Consider the following 10,598-nt stretch of genomic DNA (forward strand, 5'->3'; position numbering starts at 1 on the left):
TGTGCGAGTCGGGGGCTAACAGTGTGTAATTGGTGATAAAATTTTGGGGGAAAATAAACCCTAGGCCTAATTAATCACTGTACGAGTCTGATTTCTGACGTGAATAATCTGGTGGAAACTTGTTTCACAAGTTGGTGGTCTCGGTTGTTAGACAAGATCACCAAATATCCAATGGCGAATTTTCACGTGTGGAGCTCCTTTAGCATAATCCAATGAAAAAGAGTAGTTCACAACAAATTAATGGCAAATGAAATGGCTTTGTGCATATATAGCGCCTACAATAGGTAGAAACGCAAGGGCATATACTGAGAAAGTTATAGAAAAATACTAAAATAGCCAATACAATAAATGATGACGAGGTACTTAATAGAAGCGGGAACGCATACTAAAACACTGGAAAATGCATGGTAATTAAATAATTAGTACAATACATATCCGTGCAAAGGGATCTCAGACTGCCAATTTATCTTGCAGGTTTGTTCAGGAGTTCCCAGCGCTCCTTGGACCCTGAAATTCTGGGGCTTTCGCCATCGGCGGGTTTGGGATCCCAGTAAACTCCGGTAACCCAGTGATGCTATCATCCGGGTGGTGAAGGTAGTCCGAGCCCATGGGTGGATAGTTATGGTTGGAACCGCGCCTACGATCCGTGACATCGAGACGCACAGCCTCAGGTGCTCGTTCTGGGGAAAAAAATCAATTAAAGATAACAAAAACATGTGTCATAGATCACTGCAGCAAACATTTTTAAAAAGATATATACCTATCGGTTTGTCTTTGTTTTTCGAACCCTGCTTATTAATAAGATTGAAACAACCGAGCCCACCTTGGCCCGACGGCTTCTTGTCTGAGGATTATAAGTTTTGCGTGTCAGTTGGATCAGTTGAGAATGTGTCAAAAACAAAAAGATCAGTTAAGACTAAAAAATCACGTACCGTCACCGCCGCGCGAGGATGAGCCCGAATCCATCAAATTATGGGAGGATGGGTTCACAGAGAAAAGAGCAAGAGTTGAGCGTATGCAACTCGATCACCTGGGTTCAGAGAGAAAAAGTTAAGAATTGAGTGCGTGTATGCAACTCGCGTTTTTATAGGCCCTCGCAATGTACGTGCATTTGTTCGTCAATCATGCACATCGAGTTGGCGTGCGGGCAGTGCCAGTGTATAGCTAGATGCATGCAACGAGCGGACGAGCTCTAGCTCAGTCGGTAGCGCTGGCAGTGGCTATTGCAGGCTTGCAGCTGCAGTCGCAACGTGTAGCATGCAAACCCAACCAGCATAGCTGATGAGGAGCGTTTGGGTTATGAAGGTTGTGGCTATTGCAGGCTTGCAGCTACAGTCGCAACGTGTTCCCTCTCACGAAGTCACTTTCATGGAGGTCAGTTGTCACTGCTTACTGCTCTCTATTTTTTTTTCTTTTACTGCTTGTGTGTTTGCCTCCTCCGTCCTCTCTTGTAGCACTCAAAACTTGGTTTCTAAGTAGAAGTAGCTCTTCAGTTTCACCATGATAATATTACCATGCTCCAAAAATCATCTCATGTAGTGAAGTGTTGTCGTCGACGACCTTGCGCATCAACAGCCACAAGCATTTTTTTTTGTCAAGAGATCGAACTTGAACTGCAATGTCAAAACGAACCCACCCAAACCCTACAGATTCAGTAATAAGTTCCTTTTGACGGGGTGTGAAATTAAGCAACTGGCTGAGATCATCAAAATAATCTCATCAAAGCAACCTAGAAAGTAGCGTTAACAAATTTGATAGACCGATAGTAGCTAGTAATACCAAGAAGTTTATCCCATCAAAATAATTCCACAATTTTTTCTCCAATCCCAACCGTGTAACATTTTTGTACATAAATTTGCATAAGCTAAAATACTGATAGGGAAACTCGGTGAGGGTGAACTTACCAACAGTGCTGTCGCCGGCCTGCTGAACCCTCCCATGGCCGCCCTGTCGCCGGCCACTCACCGGAGGGCCACCACACGCCGTCACCATCGCCGTCTGGAGTACTGCTCCCGTCGCCGGCCCTCCTCCGGCCACCCCGGCATCAACCGAGACCACTCACAGGTAGCTCTCGTGTCCCTCATGCTCCCTCACCCCTCCCTCGCCGCCGGCAAGCCACCCCATCGCCGGAATCGGCGTTTTCCCAAGCGCCTCTGCTCTGTTTCGCGACCAGGGACCTCGAGCAAGAATTTAAACAAGTTCAGGGGGTTTTCTGCGAAGTCCATGACTCAGGTGAATAGTGCTGCGAAGGGTTGTTTTGCAATAATTAGCTGAAACTTTGAAAAATCATAGTAAATCATAGAAAAATCAGAAAAATACAAAATAAAATTTGATGGATTCCTTGTCCTAAGATCTACAACTTTCCTTACCGGTTGATCTTCAGTTTCTAAATAGTTTTTGCTCTAGTTTAAATGTTAGTTTAAGTGGTTGCAAGCTTTGAAAATGCATAGTAAATAGTAGAAAAATGGTAAAAATGTAAAACCAGTTGGATTAGCTTTGATTGGGCATGTAGAACTTAGAAAAAATATTTAACCTGCTGTTTGTATAATTTTTCTGTGATGTATTGATTTAATCATAGTTAATGCTTGTTTCAGCTTATTTATTTATTATCTACAGTTATGGATGTTGAAAAATCATAAAATTTCTGCAGTAGATTATTCTTTGCATGCTTAGTTCACTGTAAAAATTTCATGTCCGGAAGCTATACACATGTGTGTAAATCTATTTTTGTTCAGTTTGTCTTGTTGAGGATAAAATAAATACTTTATGTTATCAATAAATGCTGGTTAATTATTTTTACACTCCTTCTCAGTAGCATATCATGTTGGTAAAATTTGGTTACAAGTTTAAAGCTATAAGTTGTGTTTCTGTTTTTGATTAGTTGCTAGCCATAGCTTTCCTGTTATACTTGTTGTTAGGCAATCTTTCTCTGCAGGTTTAATTTCAATAATTCATATTAATTTTGCATAATTGAAGTTAATTCCTAAGATCAGATTGTGGGTTACTTTCATGCCACTTGGTCTTATGTGCTTTTTAGTTGAATAAAAATCTCTAGTTACGCGTCTTGCTCTATGTATTTGCTTTGTCATTCTAAGCAAGTTTAGTAATACTTTTTGAAGAAAACACTTCAGGCTAAAATAAATTGAATGAATTCTTGTATTGCAGCCCCAACCCATTTGCCTTGTGAGCTCGTTTGTTATGTTTACTCGGTAAATAATTGTCCAGTCATATCTTTTCTATTAGTCGCGTTGCATTGCATTGCATCATGTGTTGTTTTTCTTATATTCATGCACTCGTATCGTTGCATATCATTTAGGTACGCTAAATGTATAACGCGTGGATGAGAAGCACGTGCTGACGGAACCGAACCACAAAACGGTGAATGGTGGATACATCTAGAAGATGGATGGATGGATTCCAATGTGCATGACCGAAGGCAGATGATCGCCAAGCGAGTATCATCTAACTAACACTGACTTAGTGTTAATCCCAGGCAAGCCCCGGTGCACATCCTATTATTTGAAATTATGATACCTATATATGTATTTATTACTTGTGCATTACGTTTCAGGAATTGAGTGGAACCCTAGTTGTATGATCCCTAGGTTTCCCTGAGTTATACTAGCATGTATAGGACGATAGAAATGCTATGTTTAATAGTTCTCGATAGAAGTCGAGTGTCTTATTGCACTCGCGAGATATAGGATATTTAGAAGTCGAGTGATTTCCTGTCCTCGCGAGCTATAGGGCAAAAGTTGAGTAATTTCCGGTTACTCGCGAGATTTATAGTTATCTTTATATTCCAGTATATGAGTTATGGAATACAATATGAAATGATTGGAAATTTGAGACCGGACGGGAGAATGATGATGAGATATAGGTATGGCAACATGACAGAGTTCCTGTGTGTCTTAGCCCCGTCCGAGTCGATTGAGGACCGTACCGTTGTTGGCCTGCTGATCATGTTTGAATTGTACTAACTGCATGCCGGGAGTATGAGGTAGTCGAAACCGGTAAGCCTAGTACTGCCTTGTTTCGAAAGTACAGAACTTCTACCCACCCCGTAGGGCAGTCGAGTGGCCGCGGAGAATTGGGATGCATATGTTTACTTTTGGTGGTCTCTCGTAGGGCTCGGTTGACTATATGCAGGTGGGGCGGTTCTGTAGTTCGAGGCGGGGAGGGGAATGGTTGGTTCATATAGTCCGATGGGGCTAATACGTGCCGTGTTGGTTAGGTCCACCTTGCAAGGTTAAATCGGATCGATTCGCCGTCAGTCGCTCTCGGACATGAGCACCTTGATCTCCGAGTCACATCGTAGAAAGAACATGGAAGGGAATGAAATGATCAATATGGTTGTGCCTAATCAATTGTTTTTCCACACTGATTGGTGTAGAAATGCAAACCGTAGAAAATAGGTACTCATTCCAAATTTTGAGCTAAAATATTGAAAGTAAGGACTCACTCTCAATTGCTTTTCCGCAAAACAACCCACAGCCAGAAAGCCGTGTATGTCTAGATATGTGGGCTAAGTATACCCAAAAGTCGGGTAAGTCTTGCTGAGTATTAGTATACTCAGGATTTGTTGTTTACCCTGTTTCAGATATAGGAGCTAAACCGGATTCACATCGGTGGGCTCGACGTGACGTTTTCACGTATTCATAGTTATCGTTTTGTTTTATTGGTTCTCAATCAAATTTCCTTCTCTCAGGTCATGTTCTCTTCTGCTGTTCTTATTTATTTTATGTAAATTCTAAATTTAAAGCTATTTTGTAAATATTTATTTTATTATCTATTTTTGCGAAATTATATTATGCTGGTACCGTCTGTGCTCGCCGTCGCGCGAGACTTCTGATGTGTTTCGATCGGCCTGTGGGGTGGAAACATGCTGTCAGGTTACACTTAATTAAGTTAATGTGCCTGATGCGTTCAAATGATGGACATTACATTTAATTAAGTCGTTTAATTTGGCGGTTCTGTCACAGCTTCCCCTCCCCAACTAGTGTACACGAGGACACAATGTGCTTCAGGATATAGATTTTTTTTCTTCCATAAAAACAAGATCATATGTAGGGCACTGTTACCGTGAATGCTGCAGAGTGGTCGATGGCACAGACAAGAAATTTCCTAGCAGCCACAGCCTGAATCTTTTGTGGTCACACCAATGCCGGTGGAATGAACTCAGCTGGCAGCATGGCTCAAGCGACGGCGACAAAACGATCGAGCTCGGGCGAGTGTATGTAGGGGCGAATGGCGGAGAGAGGAAGGGTGGAAGGCGGAGAGGGGAGCGGTGGATGGCGGAGAGGGAAGGGGGTGGGCAGCGAGCACGATGGCGACGGGCCGGCCGGTTGTGTGGACTGTGGAGAGGGTCGCCGGAGGGAGAGAAGGGGATTTATCAGGGGAACTGAGGAAAGAGAAGCGCGGCGGGGGAGGGGAAAGTGGAAGCTCGGAGGGAGAGGACGTCGGCGGGGCCCGTGTCCGGCCTCAATTATTGTCCTCCCGGATTCCTTCCTCCGCCGTGGACCGTGGTTGGGACTTGGGAGGTCGCCGGTGGCGCCACCCGGGCTTCCACGGCCAGCCCAGGGGTTCTGTACTACGAGTACGCGCTCGGACGTTTCAGTCAGCCCGGCCCCGCGTCATCTCGTCCCGTCCTCTTTGACGCGCAGGCTCCACGAGCTGCTAGCATGCATGCAACACAAAGCAGCCAGGCTGGAGATGCGGTGAAAAGGTTTGGACGCATGCATGCCAAGGTAACCTATCAGCGTTCTGAAGCAGCTAGGTTAGCAGTAGATACTTATGCAACCAATCAATATCATTTTGCACGCCTGTGCTCATGCAAACTTACTGCAACTACCTACGACTACCAAATTTCTTGTGCTAATGACTGCAGATGAAGGCTTGAAGCCATATGTGTCACAGTGTGCCAGGGACTACGACCTCATCAGAAAACTTGTGGATATTGAACCTTATTACCTTATGCATGCTGGAAAGCTAAGCCATGGCGGAAAAATATGGAGCCAGTTGAATCTGATCAAGGTAATAGATACTTTTCATCAGAAATAGGTTTTACAGTCAATGGATCCTATATATACTGCTTTATTTTCAGCGTTTACTCAGATAGATGCATGTCATTTTTGGGTGCTGTCCTGCATGTCCATAACTTTGTCTGATATACATACTCAGTACCTAGATTAACCCCAAAAACTTTGATGGTTGCATATTTCTATGGAGTTAGTGATCATGTCAGCACATCAATAATTTGTAACTTATTAGCTATTTAGGTGGCCCAAAAAGCTGTTCGTTGTGTACCTATATGTTTCTATCATCTAGTTCTCAAATGAACATTATTAGGTGTATAACTGTTGCACCAATAATGTTCCGACCACCGAATTAAGCTTATTCCTGTCAATATTTGATCAACGTTTATGTTCCTAATAATGGGTTGCCCATTTGCTCAATAAGTATTTCCAAATATTAATTTAGCCATCCTTCATATTTCTCCTGAATTTCAAAGGATGATATTTTTTTTGTAAACTCCATTTTAAAATCAGCCATATCTTCAACTTCACATTTGTCACGCAATTCCAGTAATTCAGTGTGCTCATTTAGTCATAGGCATACATGCCAGAGCCAGACGTGTATGTAAGCCTTTTAAATTGATAAAATATGCTTTTTTGTCTTTTTCTCAAGTTAGCAGTTCACTAAAGCCGTGGTAAGAATTTGTAATTATGGCGTCCTCAAAGAAGCACCACATGATACTAATTTAATGATTTTTAAAAGATGAATCAACCTTGCAGATTTGAGAGCTTATCATTTTTCCTTATGTAAATTCGAATGGAGTCAATCAACTAAAATGTATTTATTTATTTTTAATATTGTTTTTGGTCCTGCTGATTTAGATCAAAAGGAGATGCGTAAAGAGCATGAAAAGCAAGTTCAGCAGTCTCACGTCAAGCCATCTGTTGGGGAGAAGACTCCGCCAAGCAGCAGAGAGGGAGAAAGCACACCAGAGCAGATGAGCTCAACTCAAAAGAGTGAAATGCTCATGAGGGAGAGAGCTCCCTTGACCCCTAGGGTCACCTATATATAGGAGGGGAGGGGGTGGCAATTTTCTCCCAGCCCCCTTGTGAGTACAAGACTTACATATTGGTCCTTGGGCCGCCATACGAGGCCCATTTACAACATGGGCTGGCCATTCCCCCAACAGTAGCCCCTCAGCTACTTTTGTTTGATTGGTACAACAAAGCATAGTAGCTGAATACATAGGGAGTGGTCCAGCCCTATCTATGACCTTGGCGACGAGGATTGTCCTCATGACCGCCCGCTCGTATGCCTCGCTAAAAACTCCATCCAAAAACCCAGTAGGACAAAATAGATGGAGAAAAGAGCACGCACGCCTAGCGGGCCCACATACACATGATGACACACTCTAGTCAATGATCGTCTTCGGTCTTAACGATGATAAAGGTCTTCGGCGCATGACGAACGTCTTCGGCGGCGATGAAAGCGGAATCTTCGTCGCTTGACTTTGGTTGGATCTTGTCGTCTCCAATAATCACTCTTCGTCGCAGTTGATGTAGTCGAAGTAGAGGATGCCGTGTCTTCGGCTCTCCGCTTTCGAGTATCGGTCAAGACTTGACGCGCAAAGTGATGCTAGTCTGCCCTGTCCCCAGCCCCTCTTGGCCGGAGTTCGTAGCGGAGGGAGCGAATGTTCTTTAGGAGGTGAAGCCGAAACAGTCGATGTCGAGTGTCAAGTAGTCGTCGCCGAAGTGGAAGTCGGGCCCCTCGAGTCGAGTTGTGTCGACACGGGCAAAGGCTGAACTCTTCATTGTTGGTGTAGAAGGCAAGCCCCTTGGGTCGAACAGTGTCGACGCGGGCGAAGGCCGAAGCCGAAGTCGTTGTCGCCGAATCTAGTCGAGCTGTATCGGCGAGGGCGAAAGTCGAAGTAGTTGCCGCCGAAGTTGAGGGCGAGCCCCTCGAGTCGAGTTGTGTCGGCGAGGGTGAAGGCTGAAGTAGTCGCCACCGAAGTAGAAGGCGAGCCCCTCGAGCCGAGTTGTGTCAGTGAGGGCGAAGGCCGTAGTAGTCGCCGCAGAAGTGGAAGGTGAGTCCCTCGAGCCAAGCTGTGTCAGCGAGGGCGAAGGTCGTAGTAGTCGTCACCAAAGTAAAAGGCGAGCCCCTCGAGCCGAGCTGTGTCGGCGAGGGCGAAGTAGAAGGCGAGCCCCTCGAGCCGAGCTGTGTCAGCGAGGGCGAAGGCCGTAGCAGTTGTCGCCAAAGTAGAAGGCGAGCCTCTCAGGTCGAACAGTGTCGACGCGGGCGAAGGTCGAAGTAGACGTCGCCGAAGTAGTGGGCGAGCCCCTCAGGTCGAACAGTGTCGACGCGGGCGAAGGTCGGAGTAGACGTCACCGAAGTGGTGGGTGAGCCCCTCAGGTAGAACAGTGTCGACGCGGGCGAAGGTCGTAGTTAGAGGGCAGGCTGATGTTTGCTGAAGGCCCCTCCAAAGTCAACTTGCGACGAAGATTGTTGATGTTGATGACTTATTTTTTCAACAATAATGCAAAAACCAAAGATAGGGTTTCCCATTCTGAAGATGCCAATTTATACACCTGCGACGCCTGCATCATTTTTATTTGAGAGAGCAATATTTTTAAATATATTAGGATGCCTTGGACATTATGCACGATAGGACTTTGCATGCCTTCGGCATTTCGCACGAAAGAACTTTTCTTAGGGGACCTTCGCCTCTTTAGCTCGCATAGGTAAGCCATTGTGGCAGCATCGCCCAAATTAATCCGGCTCAAGTGCGCTAACCATCACCCTAAAGGTAATCCCGGCTAACACGCACTTCAAACGGAGTAATTCGGCATGGCTGTCGGGTAAAGTCCCGAAGAATCCACCTAAGCGTCGATCGAACCCAAAGCTTACATGTAACCCACACGAAGGTGAGTCCAGAGAGTACAACATTTCACAAATACATTACATTACAGAGTCTTAACTTAATTATTACAAACCAAGTTCAAAATCTCAGAAAGGTACTTGAAGTTCAAATTGAAAGTAGTTCAGGGTTCAACTGCAGCGGAAATAAAACGAGATCTAAACGACGATACACGATGTCATGATGAAGCCCGTACATGACATCACTCGGCGTTGTCATCGTTGGCCGGAGTCGAATCCCACTCCACCGACCAACCATGGGGTAAAGTACACGGCCAAGTCAAGCTAGCTATCTGATCTTCAAACGTATCACCTGAAAACAAAGTTGAGCAACAAGTAAGGCTGAGTATACTAATACTCAGCAAGGCTTACCCAACTAGGACATACTTAGCCCTCTAACTAGACATGCAAGACTTTTGGCTTGAGGGGTTTGTTTTTGCCGAAAAGCAATAAAGAGTAAGTCCTTATTTTCCGATTTTAGCTTTCAAGTTCTAGTTTGATTAACTATTCTACATTAGCATCTATCCAATAGCATACATGGTGAAAAACAATTATTTTTCATCATTCAACCATATTCCTCATAATCAATGTTCCACTTCTAACTCTATGTGGCAAAAGGGTTAAGTAGTCCCAATATCCGTGAGAGGCGGACGATTCGAATCGAATTTGTTAACCTGGCCAGGCAGACCTAAACACACGCATGGGAACCGAGTCCCCACGCAATATTTCCCCTTTCTTTCCGACTTGTGGATCAGGGTCACCCCCTTCGACTACAAGAGCCCCACGCCACGGTCGACGCCGGGTCGTGACCACGCTTGCACCCGCACGTGGCCGCATGAGAAACAACGTTCAAAGAGGGTGAGGGAAAAGTCCACTCCCCGGGCCGATCAGGTACTTAAGCTTACCGATTACCATATTTCTCGGCATGTGGTTAGTACGTTCAAACGCTTAACCACCACTACCACACACCACGGCCTTATCCATTTTCACTAAAGTTTCAGCTCATGAATTCAATCAGAACAACTTGGATAAATAAAACTATTTAACCTAGGCATAAAGCAAGACCTAAGTAAATCTATAGCTAGGCATGATAACTGACTACGAAACTTTTACACAAGGCTATGAATCTAACATGTAACACACTGACCAAAAATGGCCAACAGATCATGCATGTAACTTGAGATCTAATAAAAGCTATATTTTCCTTGTGTTTTAAATAAAGCAATAACTGTTGAGCAAATGAAAAAGTGCATGTAACAAAAGTTGTAGATCTCTTTACAAAGATTCCAGAATAGTTGAGTTTGCATTTTTCTGATTTTTCTAGTTTTAAACGAATTTACAAGTTTGCTGTTTTTCAAAACAAAAGAAAAAGGAAACGAGATCTTGCATCTAGGCCCTTGGAAAGAATTGGGGGCTCGTAGATAAGCCCCTGGCCGGAGCCAGGAATAGAGGAGGCGGCGGCGGCGGCGTTTCCCGGCGAGGGAGCTCGCCGGCGGCGAGGGAGCTCGCCGGCGGCGAGGGGAAGTGGAGGAAAGGCAAGAGGGAGGCGAGAGCTACTCAGAGGTGGTCTTGTCGAGGTCAGGGGCGGCCGGGAGCGGGGTCGGCGGCGGAGCAGTGGCTCGCCGGCTGTGGCGAGCTGCGACGGCGCCGCTCCGGCGGTCCGGGGCGGA

At 45.2% G+C, this 10,598-nt stretch overlaps 1 long non-coding RNA gene across 1 annotated transcript; it reads right to left on the reverse strand.

Annotated features, from left to right (window-relative positions):
- Window positions 1-226: 226 nt before the first annotated feature.
- On the reverse strand, window positions 227-1,245 carry LOC120691394. Its single transcript, XR_005682214.1, has 3 exons — window positions 933-1,245; window positions 761-844; window positions 227-680 (listed from the first exon to the last, which is right to left on the reverse strand). It is a non-coding gene; the product is annotated as an uncharacterized LOC120691394 (long non-coding RNA).
- Window positions 1,246-10,598: the final 9,353 nt, after the last annotated feature.

The sequence above is a fragment of the Panicum virgatum genome, chromosome 9N, assembly GCF_016808335.1.
Source record: "Panicum virgatum strain AP13 chromosome 9N, P.virgatum_v5, whole genome shotgun sequence".
Classification (NCBI taxonomy): Eukaryota; Viridiplantae; Streptophyta; class Magnoliopsida; order Poales; family Poaceae; genus Panicum; species Panicum virgatum.